The following is a 12,003-nucleotide window of genomic DNA, read 5'->3' on the forward strand; positions in this document are numbered from 1 at the left end:
TCTCCAACACACCTGAATCAATGAATGGCTCCTTGCCAGGAACTCTATAGGACTGAATGAGCTGCTGATGAGTGAATGCAGCCATTTGACTCAGGTGTGTTGGAGAAGAGATGCATTTTAAAGTTGAAGGATAGTTGCTCTGGAACTGGGCCCTCCTGATTTAGTTTATTACCCAGCTTTTTAAAATTAAACGTCCTCCCCCCAAAAAAACTAATGTTTTTCACTTTTGATCTACAAAAAAAATCTAAAATGTTGTATTTTGAACTTGACAAAAAGTTTAAATACAGAATCCCATTAGAAAAAAATGTGTGCAGCTACTATATATTCTATTGTTTGTTGTTGCAGAACAATTGTTGAAGTGAGAAATACTTGTCTTCTGTATTTTTATATACTCACTAACAATAATTAAGATGAAGACCAGAACTCTACACTAGACAAAAAGCAGTTGTTGAGCCAGTAAACATCTTAGCTGAAAAAAAAACACTTTTATATGTGTATTGGTGAGTAAAGTTGCAAAATATGTGGTTTAAAGTACTCGCCTTACTACAACTAGGCAACAGAAACACCTCTAGCCCTTAGAAACATAAGATGGAAGGGGAGAAATTGGTTTCAATAGAGTATTTTTACTTCCACTGTACAGTCACTGCTTCCCAGCCAGCAAATCACAATCAATTAAGAACCCTTTAAACTTATGAGTCAAGAATCTCTTGTCATGCCGTCCATAAAGTGTTTTATGAATATAAGTCGTCATAGTGGTTACATTTACTGAAAATGTAGTTCATGAGAAAAAAAAAATAAGTGTCTTCAGCTTTCTATAACAAAAGAGAGGATATAAAAGAAAACATTCATGGAGATGCATGTTTGATCCGATTCCATCATTTAATCAGAATCACACTTTTTGCGTATTCCGGGAGATGAACAGTTCAGGCCCGTTTCCCAAATTTTTTGTGTCAGTTTTCTGTTTTCCGCTAACGAGTTGTCACTAATACGTACTGGAATGCTGTGTGAGCAGACAGTTTGATTGGCCACGACAAACTTAATGATGTATGCCAAATGTGAGGGGACAGCTTCTAAGCACATTTTTTGTAGACAAACATAGCTGTTGACAATATTTTCCACCCAGTTTACCATTTCTGTCAGGCTGAAAATCTAAAATTAAGGACAAATGTTTTTTGCCTAGGTAACGCATCCGTTAACAAATCAAGTCGAATTAGCATTTCGCTGCAATTGGTCCGATTGTGAGGGCGCATTATTAAAAGATGGCACTTAGCGAGTGGAGGATAATAATTAAAAGAAAAACAGAATTCTTGCATGCACACATTTGGTGGAAACAAATCTGTGCAGCTTAGTTTCTTTCACCCAATTAAAGAAAACATCACATGTGATCTATTTAATACAAATGCATCCAGCTATTGTGATGTGAATTTGTTGTGTTGTGCACAAAGCAATGTTTTTTTAGGTTAATTTGTGCCACTGTGTCTTCCTGTGAGCAGACCCCAGTCATCTTTAAATGGCTTCATTTAAAATGCAATTTGATTATCTGCCAAATTGCTACCAAGTCTTTCCCTCGGCGGCTTGGGGACGGGGATGGGGGTAAAAAAATTTTAATTAGCATTTGTGCATAAAAGAGAAGTCTTTGTAGCAATGCATTTGAACACGGCATCCCAGAATGACCAACACTTTCAAAGAGTCATCACCCAAATGATTTCAAACTAATAGATCCAAAGGGAGAAGATCAGTCCTAGCACCGAATGGGTGGGAGAATCACAGAGGTCTTCAGTGTGGCAATGAAAAAAAACGGACCCACAGGACATGGTATGTTTAAATAATCCAAAACTTTTCTTTAATCAGAGTTTAGAAAATTGGCTGGGACCTTCAGCAGGAGACAGCTGCTCTGCCCCAGAGCCATTTAATGAGATTCACTGAGGGTTTTCCTTAAAATATTTACGCTGTCCCATGGCACTGCAATATTGTCTTAGAATGGGGAGATAAGAGCCAAGGAGGTGTGTTGAAGTTCTCCTAATCAATTTACTAATTACTGGAGCAGCAATAGGAGAAAGGAGAAAGGAGTCCCTTCTGGCAAGCTGTATTCTAATAAATGCTGAAAAATTTATTTACTCTCTTAGCCAAGAGGAATTGTGAAGTGGGATTACAGCGGAGAGCTGATTGAGACGGAGCAGTGATGTGGTTAAGGTCGCAGTTAAAGGAGCAAGGAGAGGTCTCCAAACATAAAAGGATCTCTCAGGACCTCCACCTTTGCATCTGCTCAGGGAACAAAGATAGCAGCCTCTTACAGACTTGGCATAAAAAGACCTGACTGCTAAGGCTTATGTATCAACAAATATTAATGAGACTTGAGGCTCTTGAATATTAAAACAGGTCAAATTGAGAGTTCCAGTATCCGGCACTCGGCAGTGATCCCAAAACCAAAATAAAAATGATGATTGTGGTTCTTCAATATTATTTTTTTCAACATATGAGCAGAGTGCAGGAGGCCTAGACATTACACCAGACGTTAGGGTTGGGAGTATGAAGTCCCCCCTGGGGCCTCTGGCACAGGCTGACCTCTTCCTCACAACCTCTGAGACGGAGGGCAACCCTGAATCTGTCACAGGACAAAGCCCACATCTACCCTGGGGTTGAGGGCAAAAGCTGCTCCACCTTTTCAGTGCCACATTACCTATAAGAGCCTTCTATCTTCAAGGTGGGCAGCCAATAGCATGCTGCAAGGACCGCGGCAGATCAAAGAGCACTATCAACTTATTGCTCGGAGGGAATTACCATCAGCTAGTCACGAGATGCAGCGGCAGAAACATAAGGACCCTTCAACATTCTGCCTTCATAACATCTGAAGAGGACAGGTTTTTAAAACGCATAGCTTTAAAACTACAAAAATCCTCCATCAGTTTAAAGTTCTTTCATGAGATATAAGCAGAAATAACGAAATTAAAGGATTCTCTTCAGCTGGACAGACCATAGAAGAGCACACCATCCCTCTTCCCCATCTGTTGTGAATACTGCAAGTTAGCTGGCTTAAACAGGCTGACCTGGATTACAGAAAAGACAGACTAAGCAGTTTGAATAATTTCTTGTATCAACAAAAGTGAATGTTCATCATGTGGAAATTAAAGGGCTGCCACCCATCACTCTTATTGAGATAAAGTTTTAAAAGAACAGCAGCAGACTGCAGGCTTGCTACTAGAGCAAACAACCAAGCCAAAATTACCAGCTTGTCAAATTCCCGGTGTTGCTAACTAGTTTAATATTTAACACCATAAGCATCTTCACTTAAAGATGACTATTATTACTACCTTAAAGTTATCTATCACAATTAAATATACAATACATTCTACATATTGCTAACCCATTGAAACAAAAATATTAAAGACTATCTTTTCAACAACAATTTGTGCATTTTAAACCTGAACTGAAGAATTCTTCATTGAACAGGGATTATATAAAACCACGTGAAATTTAGATAACTTATTTGTTGAAAAAACTAGTATAAACCCAGCATAGGAATATCAATAGATAGAATAGTTAAATCTGGACTGAACTATTCTAAAGAGATTAAAGTCTCTTAAAAAGTTTGTAATGTGTAAAACGCTAACCCTTTACTGTACTTGCGGCCCCCTCAAACCTCCTCAAAATGTTTATTTTTAAAAAATAATGTTGCTAAAATCCTGTCCTCTTGAACTCAACGTTACATCTTCTGAGCTGAATGTAACACCCTCCTTGTAGGATTTTCACTTAATTTTATATAGAGTATGGTCAATATGCACAAATCTATAGTTAGATCAAAATGATATATTCACAATTTCAAAAGAAGATCCACGATAACAAGAACTTTTTATATAATTTTTTGTAGCTTTACTTCACCAACAGTAAACTAACAAAATATACAGAGATTACTGATTATCACTTAAGTTAACCGTACAATGACTACCTCAAATTAACCCCCCCATACACTGCAAAGGAAACTGTGATGTGGCATTCACTTAATAAAGCACAAGACTGTTTTCAAAGAATCAGAAATACATATTTGGAGTTTCTTTCCATGTTTCCCCAGTGAGCTTGTTTCCTTAAATCCCACAGTCTCTCCGGTGCAACCAAGAACACGTATCTGAGCAAATTTCCTCTGGGAACTGCGGCAAAAACAAAAACACACAAAAAAAAAAAAAACCTGTTGCTGTGACATTTTGTTCCCTCTCACCTCAACGCACGCCAGTCACAATGGACCGGTGTATGTGAGATCTGTGTTCACATCACCATGGCGATGGCTCTCTTGTCTTCCAAGGCTCCCCAGAGGGTCGAGGATGGTTGGCGAAGAGGTGAAAGGGGTGGGTTGCCAACATAGCCGCAACCAAAATTGAGTTAAATAGGAAGAATCGTGATGTAGACTTGCTTCTATAGGTCACTGTTCTTTATAACGTGACAGACAAGATTAAGTGTGTAAAACATCTAAAATGTAGGATTGAACTGAAAAACTGATGCCACGGTATTCAAACAACCTGGACAAGTTGAAAACATTCTGCTGCCCAGTCTTTAACGTTGAGAATAAAACTCAAAACAAATGCTCTTAGGTTTCCTTGATTTTCTTTGAAAATTAAACTTTACAACTGCAGCTTCATAAACCACTTACAAATCTGACTTTTTACACCGATCACTCTCTCTGAGCAGAACTGTGCATGAACCATTAATTAAGATTTTTGATTGAGTTTAAATCGTATTTTATCTTCTAGACGATGCTACGTTGTTATGATCAAATTTTTTTTAGAACTGATACATGTCAAAGGATTTCCTATTTTAAACCAATTACCATTCTGCTAGTTTAAACCTAAGCAAGTTTTTGAAATACTTACATTCCTGAGTTTCCAACCTTAACACATTGCAAAGCATGTGTGGATGTTGAATTACAGTAGACTTCTTTTTGCATTCAGTTAAATATTCTTATGTAATGTTTTGGAACTGTCTTTCTCTACGAACCAAAATAAGAGCGTTTAAAAAACTAATACGAGTTAGTTTTTACACAACTTTTTTGTGATCAACAACTGCTGACCTCACAATGGGGTAACTTCTGTAAGCTTTTCTAATTCCTACACTGAGGAGGAAAAGCCAGAGAGTCATGGACTGAGTGACACGTAAAACCAACAATAAAGATGACTGGCCCAATTAGATTGATCAAGACTGATCATTGACTGATTATTTTTTTCCAGTGTCTGAGAAGTCTACTTGCTGTCCGGGATCTGTATTAGCAATAAATCCAAAGCAGAACAACATTAGCACTGTTTATAAAAGCATTTGTTCATTTATCTCAGTTTTTTTTTTCAGTAAAAACTCTTTAAAATTATTTTTGCCATTCTTTTGGGGTCTTTAATTTACAGGTTAATTTTCCACATTATTTCAGGTTAATTTTCAACTTATGTTATTGCTTGGAACCAATAGTTGATGACATCCAGAAGAAGGTTTTCAAATCCCAACTTATAGAAAAACACTTAAAATCCATGTCATCCTTAGAAGAACATCTTTACATTGTAGGTGACAAAAAATGGATAATAAGAAAGAGGGAGTTTAAACTAATTTCCTTTTCAAATCAAATGACAATTGATTTGAAAATAGTCTGTGTTAACAAAAAACAAGAACTATTTCAAAACCCTCCAAAACCAAAGTTGTAATACTGGAAAAGTACTATGTTTTCACTCCAGAGGAATATTCCACATTCAAACACCTATCCACTCACAGGATACCGAGTGGACAAATTGAGACTGCAGTCAGAGCAACATTAGAGTAAAGAAAAACCGCAAGGAGTATCGAGAGCAAATGTGAAGTATCCCAGAGACGACTCAGTATTATTAATGTATCTACCAAGAGACCTTGCAGGGGTTTTTTGTGTGAAAGCTGCTATTGATGCTGCGCGTAATATAGCCAGCTCTGTTGTCTCCATGCTATCTATAGAGAAAACAAAGTAAAACATTAATCCAACAACTGTCCAATCCAGTAGAACTACTGGGCAGTGTTTTATAAAAATGTCTTTGGTTAAGCTTAAATCCTTCACCAAAACCACCTCAAGCATGTTCAAATAATTAATTCATTCTGGATATTTGTTCAAAAGTTTCAGAACCTGTTCAGATTGTTTCAGGACAGAAATGGTAGTGAAAAGTACCCAGGGGCCTCTGCTGTGTGGATTTTCATTATCTCTTCAGTCAATGTGATATTTGTATGTACTTTGTTGTCAACAGGTTTTATGATTGTGTTCAATGTGGCTTGGAGGATGTGTCAAATTATTTAGTTTCAGCCCTCCTTTTCAAGGTGGTCAAAGGAAATGGACTGTTATTTTACATTATACCACAGACAGACTATAAATTTGCTAAATATTTCAAACAAGAAATGCCTGTTATTTGTCTGTACAACCAAGCAAGAGATTCCCTATTTATATTTGACAAAGGGTGTCTCATTCACCAAAGTTCTGCATTCAAAATTTGCTTTTGTATTTACATGAAGCTTTGCACATGTGTATTTTCAAACTGGGAAAGCCTGATATTCTTGCTGTTTTTCATTCATGCTTTGGCAAAAAAAATAAAATAAAAAACAAACAAAAAAAACCCTGCTTTTTCTGTCTTTTATATTTGTGCGTAGACATAAAGTTGCACTCTTTGTCAGAAATGTAATACATTTTACACTCAATAATAGTAAAGATGACCAGCCTCATTCACAAATACGATCCTTGTTCACTACAGAAGACTAACATTCTTTCCCAGGATTCATTTGATTAACAAATAGAAATACTTTAATATTAATAACAGTGCTGTTAGACAACACTGAACTGTAAACTTAGTGCAGTATACTCCATCGGATTTCCATTAAAGCAACATGGCTGAACAACCACTACAAGTAACTGGCAATTTGTTAAATGACTTAATTGGTCACCAGTTTATTGAATTCATTTAAAGGCTTGCTTCTGGACCACTCCCAAAAATCACTGAGCCAGACATACACTGCAGTAACAGTTAGTCTGTATAAATATTTTTAGTCATCAGACATCACATTTCTCACCTTTCCAGTTCTTCACCTGAATTATTACATATTGCTACCAGTCTAATGGCCAAATATTGCTGTTTTTCACTGATATGCAGATTTGTTTGCTCATTAAATGCCATGTGGCAGAGTCGAGGAAAAGCTAAAAGCTGGGGTAAAGGGCTCCTAACCTTTACACACCGTCTAAACGTCCCCACTTTCTCCTTGAACATCCATCCTTTACTGCGATCCCTGTCCTGTCCCAAAGTGGCCAGCTGGAAACGGTGCGTGCGCATTGATGTCCCTGCTAACCTTGGCCGGTGTAAGGATTACCGTGCATTTACTCTCAACGCGTCTACTTTCCTTAAGACTTATTAAGAATGATAATGAGCTCGGAAAGGGGAAGCTTGTTTCTTTCTTAAGTCTGCAAAAGCTCTTCTTTCTGTTTCTCACTTGGCTCATTTCTCTTTCTCTCCAGTCTCTCTCCTCTGTTTGTCTCTTCCTTCAGCGTATTGAGAGGACTCAGGACAAATCACCAAAAGGGCCATTTTCATCTATGAACTGCAGGATTTAATCGATACTTATTTCATGCCTTCAAAATCAACCCTATATTACTGTTGTCTGTGTGATTTGTTTATTTCGCTTTGGAATATTCCTTGAGTCGAAGCGGGGAGAGAGGATTGGGAGGTGGTGGGGTGGGATTCGATGTAAGGGATGCAATTCACCTTGAACCTCCATTATATTGGATTTCTCTACTGGCTGATCAAGCATGCAAAAAGGACATTTCCTCAGCACTAAAATCAAAACAATAATGATGATTAAAAAAACATGTGCGCTATTTGTGCTAGTATAACCGTACGTGTTGGAGGCTGTATACTTTTGCCGGGAAAACACTATGAGTTCAGGCGACGGAAATTTGTATACAAAATCATTACACTGAGGGCAATTGATGAAGCTTATGTGCTGGGGAAACAAAAGTAATGGCTCCTGAAGCCTGTCAAATGCCACTAGGGATTACTGATGCTTATTTGACATCAAAGACCGGAGGTCCACAGCCAAGGTCAAACAGAAGAGGAATACACACGGGCTTAATTCTACACACCCCCTGACAGATGCAGATGGGTACTTATGAGACATGAGGCATTTAACTGACTGATCAGGCTGCAAGCAATAGAAATGTTGGATTGTACGTCGTTTAAACGGCGAGGTCCTAACCCAGTTTAGCTACCCCCACAGGCAGCAACCGCAGTCTGTTTAAGAGACAGATTACCTTAAAGTCAAAAGGATCAAATCAGATCAGATCTTTATCCAGTCAGTGAACTCACCAGACCCAAATGCATGTAAGAATGTGGAATTAACAACACTCTTCGGAGTGGATGCTGACACTGAAGGATGAAGGCTCAATGTTAGCCGTTTTGAGTGTGAGTGAGGCGTTTGGGAATGAGGTCAGAGGTAGACATGTCAGGAGCTGAAAAAAGGGAAGCAGATGAAGAGTAACAGCTCTAACCTCAAACTTCTGGGGTTTTTTTAACCGTCCCCATCCCCTCCTTTAAAATGGACTCTGATTTAAAGTGTACAATCACATACTTTTTACTACATTTGTAGTTTTCTTTTAAGTGATGCTTATCACTTGATATTCATTTACAGTAAAGGGAAGCAAGCATTTCATGGCATGATGTTGATTTGTGTTTAAATAGTGTGTGTGACACTAAACTTCCTGTACAGATAACAGGAAGGACGGACGTCTTACAGAAAATTTGATGTTTTATCTTTTCGAGCCTTCAACTTCTATTTCAGAACAGTTTGGATTTTTAATCAGCCTTTTTGGAAATCGCAACGCTAGATTAGTTTGAGACTGCTGTTTAATCAATCCAACAGCACCAAATGTGTTAGTCACTTAAAAATGTGTTAGTCACTTAGACCCTAGTTTCATGTTGAAATTTCCTTAAACAATTTGAGAAAGAAATTAATATTATTTTTGTTTTAAAATAAGTAAAGCTTTTTACAGTAACCACTCCTACATGCTCACAATGTGATGCTGCAGCTTCTCCTAATACAATTATTAACCACTTACATCAGAAATACCAGACAAAAGTTTTGAATTTTTCCCCGATATCTTCCTATGTTGTAGTTCCTAAAGGGAAACCACAATGAGCCAAAAATCCAAATCAGCAGGCTAAGACTAAGAAACAGCCAATGATTTGAAATCGGCCACAAGATTCTGAACAGTGCATCTCTGGATCCAATTAAGACTCGTGAAACCTTAACAAGTTGATTGTAAGGGCTTTGACTGACTTATCTGCTGAAAGGGAGGCAGAGGGAGAAAGCGAATGAGGGGCAGCATGTTTGACAGATGGATGCTGCAGCGTCTCATCAGAGTCGCAGAGAGATGAGAACTTGTACCATAGGGGCTGACAGTGAAGGCTGGCTGGTGTCCAGCTAGAGATGGACCTTCGCACAGCAGACACGTGCCATCACAGCCGAGGGTTACACTGAGGGACGAGGAGCTGGAAACTCCTCAAACTTAGTCACTTTGCAGCTCTGTTTGTACAAAGCACATAAAAAGTGCATCTACAATACCCCTTCCGAAGCACTGAGCAGCACTTTTGTGTCCCCTGCAGGGGTCACCTGCTGTTGGGTATTATATTTTGGTGACCTCAAAAAATAAAAGACATCACCAGAACAAACTTACCTTTAGACTGGCTAATGGTTTCTATTCAAAAAAACACACAAAATGCAAGCTGATTTCATGTCTAAACATGTGTTTTTTTTAAGCGTGCCTGTGTAAAGTGCCAAGTGTGTGCTCGCTCTGCATGCATGAATACATCTGCAACAGTTAGGCTGAACAGCTGCTGCATCGCAAGGATACAATGAAAAAAAATACTTCAAAAGCGCAGAGTGCACGCATAAATGCATCTTTTTTACATGAGAAAATGATCTGTTTTCAAGTGATTTGTAAAAAAAAAAAAAGAAAAAGAAAGGACGAAAGAAAAAAGCATAATAATAATAAATTATGGCATGAAAGGGACATCAGAAGCTGAAAAGCAGGGAAAAAAAACTTTTGTTTACCTTTAGTTGTATAATAGCAGTGGCATTTTTAATATGAAAGATGGCTTTCCATCTTCCTCCCCTGATCTGCTTAAACCAAAGACAAGAGGGAAAGGGAAAAAGGGTAATTAATTACTTTTGTGAGCTATTGCACAGGAGAGACAATAAACCTGCCTGGTCGCCATGGATATGACATATTTGCTCTGAAAACAACACAATAATTAGCAAAGGAGAAGGATCCGGCGAGAATATGAGAAATCCGGGCTTAAAGTGCCAGTGATCTATTCTTGTACTCATTCGTATCCAGTGTTTATTATTATTATGAGTATTAATAATAATAATAATAAACACAAGAAAGCATACAGAAGAAATTTATAAATGCACAAGAGAACAAATGGTGATGTCTTTACAGAGGCATGTTAAATTACATCTCAGATCAAAAAGGTGTTTTGTACAGATCTAAACTAAGCAAACATGCAGAGAGCTCTGATAAGAGTTTTTTTTTTTCTTCAGCAGATGGAAGTCAGAAAAACTGTCTGTCACTGGGGGCTGGAGCTCTATTGGAAATAGTGACCAGCATCAGAAACGAATGAGGTTTACACAGCATTTTGTATAAAACATTTTAGCAATTATTAATTTATATCAGTCAGTTATATTTTATATTTAAAGCTTTAGTCTCAGTTGCACAAAATGTAAATAAAAAGAAACTGTAAAGACAACCATTTTTATCAGCTTAACTTCCGCTATTCGGGTTTTGAAAATTGATTGCATTTTTAGAAGTTCCTCTATTTACAGTAAATGACACTCTGCTAAGTTTTTACTACCTGTTTGGAGAAAACCAAAAGAGTTTCGACTAAAACTGTGACTTTCGGCGCACCAATAAAAGTCTCTCTTTTTTTTTTTCTATTTTCAGTTTTTTGGAGAAGTATGCGGCCAAAGCAACAATACGCAGAATAACAAATAAGGGGCAGCATGTGTGTTTTATTTCTTCTTGTCTTATATTTACATTTCATAGAGGAGGAGCGCCTCGACTTGAGCGTAAAAAGTTGGCTGTTTTTGTTTTTAGCTTCGAAGCGGGACAGTTCACCTCCAGTTGCCCTCCATTCTCTAAGAGCTCTGACTTTCCTCTTATTGTGAATTATTAAAGTTTATTCGTGTGGCTGTATTTCCAGCCGTGCAGTGTGTTTCCTCAGGCTGGATGAGTCGCTCCAGACCGGCTGCTGCTGCGGTCGGCGCTGCCGCTCTAGCGAGACACGGACCGGGTTTACCGACAGGTCTTACAACCATATAATGTTGCACACTCCTTCGTATGTCTAAATGTCCCTGTCACTGCTGGACACCGACACACTTTGATGTCATTTGCTGCGGAAGCGTGTGTTTGGAAATGAAATGAGCGTGGAGAGTAGTTGAGAGGAAAAGGGAAACTCTCTTACCTGCGCTACTTCGCTGACTTCCAGTTAAAGGGACGTGTGTGGTTACGGTGTTCAGCTCTTGGCCGTTCATTAAAAAAGGAAAAAAAACTTCCCACATAATTTTCTGGGGGTTTTTTAGGGTTTTATTGTAGCATTTTCTAATTTCTTACGGGGCAAGTCGCCCGGAAGATCTGCCCTGGAGACCGGCTCCAAGTGGGAAGAGGAGTCCTTTAATTGAATTTGTCGGTCTTCAAAGTGTTGCTCAGAAAACCTGAACTGGAGTCTAAAGGTGTCCGTCAACTTGGCTTTGCAACTCAGGAAAGGCACTTTCTACTAAAACCTTATTGGATTCAGTCACTATTAATATTTATTTTTAGGTCCTCTATCACAAAATCCTCGAGAAACACATGTTCAGCTCAATAAATTATTTTTTTTTTCCCTTTTAATAAATTTAAATATTACTTTAAACCTAATGTGACAGAGGTAAGAATAAAATTGGACTAGGTATTATACTAGGTCCAAAATGCCC

General features: G+C 38.1%; 1 protein-coding gene across 1 annotated transcript in view; it reads right to left on the reverse strand.

Annotated features, from left to right (window-relative positions):
• Nucleotides 1-11,677, reverse strand: part of casz1 (castor zinc finger 1) — a 215,705-nt gene extending 204,028 nt beyond the window's left edge. Inside the window, exons 1-2 of the mRNA XM_023327638.1 lie at nt 11,496-11,677; nt 10,084-10,149 (exon numbers count right to left, since the gene is read on the reverse strand). The gene's annotated coding sequence lies outside the window, so the exon portion shown is untranslated. The remainder of the gene's footprint in view (nt 1-10,083; nt 10,150-11,495) is intronic.
• Between the last annotated feature and the right edge of the window lie 326 nt (nt 11,678-12,003).

The sequence above is a fragment of the Xiphophorus maculatus genome, chromosome 1 (assembly GCF_002775205.1).
Source record: "Xiphophorus maculatus strain JP 163 A chromosome 1, X_maculatus-5.0-male, whole genome shotgun sequence".
NCBI classification, from domain to species: Eukaryota; Metazoa; Chordata; class Actinopteri; order Cyprinodontiformes; family Poeciliidae; genus Xiphophorus; species Xiphophorus maculatus.